Here is a 5,586-nt window from a genome sequence, read left to right as displayed (position 1 = left end):
TCTCGTCCATCTCCATCCCACCGTAAGAAATACAGGGCAATGGAAGGATCCCTGTTTTTCGTCTTCCCTGTGTGGCGTTTGTTCAACCATGCTCTTGCTTTTTTGACACACAGATGGATCTAGACAGAATCCTTAGCACTGCGGATGGATATAGAATAGCTATTTCTCCATCTGCTCCCTCCATAGTATACTAGATTAATTTGTGAGGTGGGAAAAAGAGATTCCAGTGAGATACACTTTTCTCACAGCCGGGTTGAGTAGATTGGAAGTTGGTGTCATAGTACCGCCCCTGTGGGCTGGCTGTTTCAAGTAGTTCCAAGCATATTCTTATGTCAGTTAAACAGTGGCTGGGTCTCTCCACTTCACACCACAGACAGACATACTCCAAGAGCGGCTTGTTGGCACTGCCTTGTATGGGGAAAGATAATAATATTGCGTCATGAAGCCCAGACCTAAAAAAACTCACATTCTTTCTCTTGCCTTCATATTGCTGTATAGGGGCACCTACAAGTACTTTTTTTGGGTCATAAACGAGGGCCACGACCTTGTGTGTGGATAAGAAAGTAGTGCTGTCCTTGCTTTTCCAATCCTGCAATGAGAAGGGTCAATAAAGGAAACTGACCATCCTACACAAAATGAATAATGAATTGCAAGACACCCTTCTTTCTTATAGTTTCCCACTTGGCCTTCTCAAACTAGTTTCTTCCACAAATGGAAGAACAGCCCCCTTCAAATTTTAGCCAGTTTTCTCGCCATAGATTCTTCCTGCCCAATCCCTCTCTCTTTTTGTGTGTGTGGGAGAAGCAATATCGTAAAAATCTGGGCTTCTCACCATCTGCTCTTCTGTCCCCGGAAGAGTGTATTTTGATGCCACCAAACCGCAGCTGGTGTGGTGAGAATGATATGACAACGCTCTAGCTTCTGGTGTGGTCCCTCTCAAGTGTTTGTTGACATGTGTTGGTAGAGAGTGGGACGAGGGAAGGCCATGTCTTTCAGAAAGCGTCGGTGAAGGACAACCTGAAATGAGTTGGCAGCTGATCTGAAAAAAGAATTCCAAGGAGGACTGCAGCCAAGTAGAGAGAAGATTTCCAGGCAAAGTGGAGCAAAGGAGTACAGTTGAGTGGACTCTGGCCAATTTCTGGCGACTGTCCAGTCCCACAAGGTAGCAGCCAACAATAGGAACCAATCAAGACTCGTCCAGTTCCAAAGATACTGAGCCGCTGCAAAATGACGGTGGCCTCTTGATCCAGAAGGGCTCCCATATGTTTTCTCTCTCTCGTAAGCGCAAACATAAATTATACTTGTCACTCCTACTCATTCTCACATGGGTGTGCACCCACCAGCTCCAATTCTGTCACACTTACTGTTGTCTGTCTACGCTTTTTTACAACTTGCTTTGGGCACGAAGCACACAGGCCCAGTCAACACCTCCTTTCTTACATGCATGTAAACGTGCGCAGACCACCCCCTCACTCCACTTCTTCTCTCTCAGTGTATGCTCACTCATAGCTCCTACTATCAGTCCCAGCATGGTGCAGTGGTTAAGAGCAGGTATACTCTAATCTGGAGAACCGGGTTTGATTCCCTGCTCTGCCACTTGAGCTGTGGAGGCTTATCCGGTGGACCAGATTAGCTTGTGCACTCCCAACACATGCCAGCTGGGTGACCTTGGGCTAGTCACAGTTCTTTGGAGCTCTCTCAGGGCGATTCCGCACATGAGTAAAATAGGTTCGACCCAGTTCCCTGCAAAGGGTACTGACCTAGGTCGAAGCCATTGTTGTTCCCCACTGCAACCAGCTTGATCCCAGCTCGGAGGGCGGAATCATCCTGTGCCTCTTCGCCGATCCGTTCTGATTGGTTACTGTTCTACGGCCATGTTCTGTCTATCCCCACACACGTTATAAAAAAAACTGCCACAGGAATAGAGGGACGAAGGTGGCGTTTTTTGATTGGCTAGCTGTACGCATGCCCAAAACACTCAGCTGTGATTGGCTGAATGGGGGACTCCTGGCACCAGAGACCCCGCACTTTACTGGAATCGAGCTGAGTTCAAGCGTGGTTCCCTGAAAAAGTAGTAGTTCCCAACTGGAGTCGGAAATTTGACCGTTACACAGGGCGAAGCTGGTACAAAACCACATCGATCCCAGTGGTGCGGAGCACTTAGGTCGAACGCAGCTCGAACTTAGGTCGATAACGCAAGTGCAGAATCGACCACAGCCTCACCCACCTCACAGGGTGTTTGTTGTGAGGGGGGAGGGAAAGGAGTTTGTAAGCCCCTTTGAGTCTCCTTACAGGACAGAAAGGGCAGGTATAAATCTCAAGTTCTTCATTTTATGTGTGGGAACATGGTTTCTTAACTTATCCCTTCTCAGGAGAGGGACAGTCAAGTGACATTTGGGCAGAAAGGAGTGACAGTGTTCCTCTATCTAGATCTTATCTGGGATGAAGCCATGAGTCAGAATTCCTCTGATGCAACACAAAAATCATGTCATGCACTCTCCCTTGTATACACACGTACATTGAAGAATACCCACCCACTTTTTTATATATGCCCATAGGCTTCCTTTTCACTACACAAGCAGACCGCAGCTACGCTTAGACCAGTGATGGCGAACCTTTTTGAGACGGAGTGCCCAAACTGCAACCCAAAACCTACTTATTTATTGCAAAGTGCCAACATGGCAATTTAACCTGAATACTGAGGTTTTAGTTTGGAAAAAATGGTTGGCTCTGAGGCACGCATTACTCAGGAGTAAGCTTGGTGGTAGTTGGTGGCTTTGCTTTGAAGCAACCATGCAACTCTTCAAACGGGTGAATCACAACCCTGGGAGGGTTTACTCAGAAGCAAGCCCCCTTGCCAGCAACCGAGCTTACTCCCAGGTAAAGGATCGCGCTTTAGTTCTTCGCATGAAAACCAGTGGGGTTTAACAGTGCTTAACAGGGTTACCTACACTGCGTCCCCAAAACTAGGTCTTAGGTTTAATGCTAATAATCGAGCCCAGCGGCCCAGGCCAGCCTAGATGTGTGTGGGGGATGATTCCCCCCCCCACATGAACTCTGTTTGTGCGTGCCCACAGAGAGGGCTCTGAGTGCCACCTCTGGCACCCGTGCCATAGGTTCGCCATCACTGGCTTAGACTCCCGGCGCTCTTCATCCAGTTGCCCGCTTGCAAAACGCATCCCGCATATTCCCTTTCACGCAGCTTGCCCAACTCCTTTGCTCACAAACCCTTGGGGCGTGGAACACCCATTCAGCTACCCACAATATCCACACGGCACAGACTTTGAAACACAGGCATCATTGCATACGTACTTCTATCCAGCTCTCTGTGTGTCCACACACTTGCTAAGGACAGCAGCTCTGTAAGAGCTCTAGGGGAGAGACCCCCAGGGAGGGATTTTGGAGAAACACCCTCTGCTGGGGCAAAGGCCCCTTAACATGGGACCAGGCCAGCCCAAAATTGTTGTGTGTGTGGAACTGATCCGGAGCCACCTCATAGGCCAGTGATAGCGAACTTTTTCGAGACCGAGTGCCCAAATTGCAACTCAAAACCCACTTATTGATCGCAAAGTGCCAACATGGCAATTTAATCGGAATGCTGAGGTTTTAGTTTAGAAAAAACGGTTGAGTCCGAGGCGTGCGTTACTCAGGAGTAAGCTTGGTGGTAGTCGGTGGCTTTGCTTTGAAGCAACTGTGCAACTCTTCCAACGGGTGAAACATGACCCTAGGAGGGTTTACTCAGAAGCAAGCCCCATTGCCAGCAACCAAGCTTATTCCCAGGTAAAGAATCACGCTTCAGTTCTTCGCATGAAAATCAGTGGGATTTAACAGCACTTAACAGGGTTAACTACACTGCTTCCCCAAAACTAGGTCTTCCATTTAATGCTAATAATTGAGCCCAGCGGCCCAGGCCAGCCTTGATGTGTGTGTGTGGGGGGGGCACTCTGTTTGTGCGTGCCCACAGAGAGGGCTCCGAGTGCCACCTTTGGCACCCGTGCCATAGGTTCGCCACCACTGTCATAGTCCCCTTCCACACTTGCAGAATAATCCACTTTCAATGCACTTTGCAGCTGGGTTTTACTGTGCGTAATAGCAAAATCCACTTGCAAATGATTGTGAAAGTGGATTGAAAGTGCTTTATTCTACATGTGCGGAAGGAGCCATAGACAAACCGTGCATCAGTGCTTGCTAGAACTCTCACCATGAATGGAAACAGTTTGTTCCCACGTACCCGCTGACAGCTAGCATCTCCCAAACAACAACTGGAAATGACACAGGGTGGATCTTGGCAGCCAGGGAACATTTCAATGATTGATTGTATTTTTTTTTCTGAGCAATAATTAGATCCCAGAGATGACATGAAACAGGAAGGGTCAGACAGTTGCGGGGAGAGGGGGGGAAAGAAAGTCAAGGTCCTGTATTATGATAAGGTTGGATCCACAAAAAGGAGAGAGGACAGACGGACACAGGTCCAGAAGGTTGGATGAGGGGTACATACAATTATCTCCTATTCATGTGCACGCCCGCATGCGCCATTATCCACATCCAGCGGTTATCACCAGGGAGAGCAGAGTCACCCAGACCCATAGAGGAAAGGAGAAGCACAGAACCATAGAGTTGGAAGAGACCCCCAAGGGTCATCCAGTCCAACCCTCTGCAATGCAGGAACACACAATCAAAGCACTCCTGACAGATGGCCATCCAGCCTCTCTTTAAAAACTTCCAAAGGAGGTTGGAGGGAAGGGAGAAGCAGGTGTGCTTTCGTAGATTTCAACCCCTTCCACATATTCCCCCAACGGCGGTGTCAAGACCTTGAGTCTACCAGAGTTGCCGGACCTCTGGACAGATATTTAACCCTTGCCTGCTCCTTACATTCGGTTCAAAAGAATACATGTACAGGTATACTGCTACTATCACACATTAGGACCTTGGATTCTGGGATTTTATACCCCTTCTTCCTTCCCCCCAGCTCTGGACAGCCCCTGAATCTGCAGACATCCGCCATTGCTCCAGACTCATCTTCTGCAACTCGTGGGTTCAATTAGTCTGGTGGGTGTCCTTGTTTAGAGCAGGAAGACCAGTCTGAGTAACCTGGAAACTCCTTGGTCTTCCAACCAAGGCACAGTTCCAACTGAGGTACAGTGCTTTCAAAACCCAGCTGAATGGTTGCACGTTCCTCCGTCTCCCAGCTCACCAGAATGTCTTCTTGAATATGGATGCAGAGTGGGGGGAGGGGGTACTTGTGGGAAAGGAAGGGGGAGAGATGAGTCATGTTACCCACTCAGTTTTGACAGGCCTGCTAAAATTACACGAAACAGAGCCAGTTAGGAGAAGAGTTTAAAATCAGCAGGTGAACAATATCCTCTGGAATTCTGCAAAGCACCCAACAAAGTTTTGAAAATGCCAACGATTACTTAATTTATGGGGGTTTGGGGTAGGAACGGAACGAGGCATTATTTGCCTGAAATGTGTCCCGTTTCCTTTTAAAGGCAAATTAGTGGTTAAATAGTTTGACAAGATGTTCTTAGTAAAATAATAATTTACCGATAAAAAGCGTCAGAGAGAGAGAGAGAGAGAGAGAGAGAG

The sequence above is a fragment of the Sphaerodactylus townsendi genome, linkage group LG15 (assembly GCF_021028975.2).
Source record: "Sphaerodactylus townsendi isolate TG3544 linkage group LG15, MPM_Stown_v2.3, whole genome shotgun sequence".
Taxonomy (NCBI): domain Eukaryota; kingdom Metazoa; phylum Chordata; class Lepidosauria; order Squamata; family Sphaerodactylidae; genus Sphaerodactylus; species Sphaerodactylus townsendi.
This window is presented reverse-complemented; position numbering follows the sequence as displayed.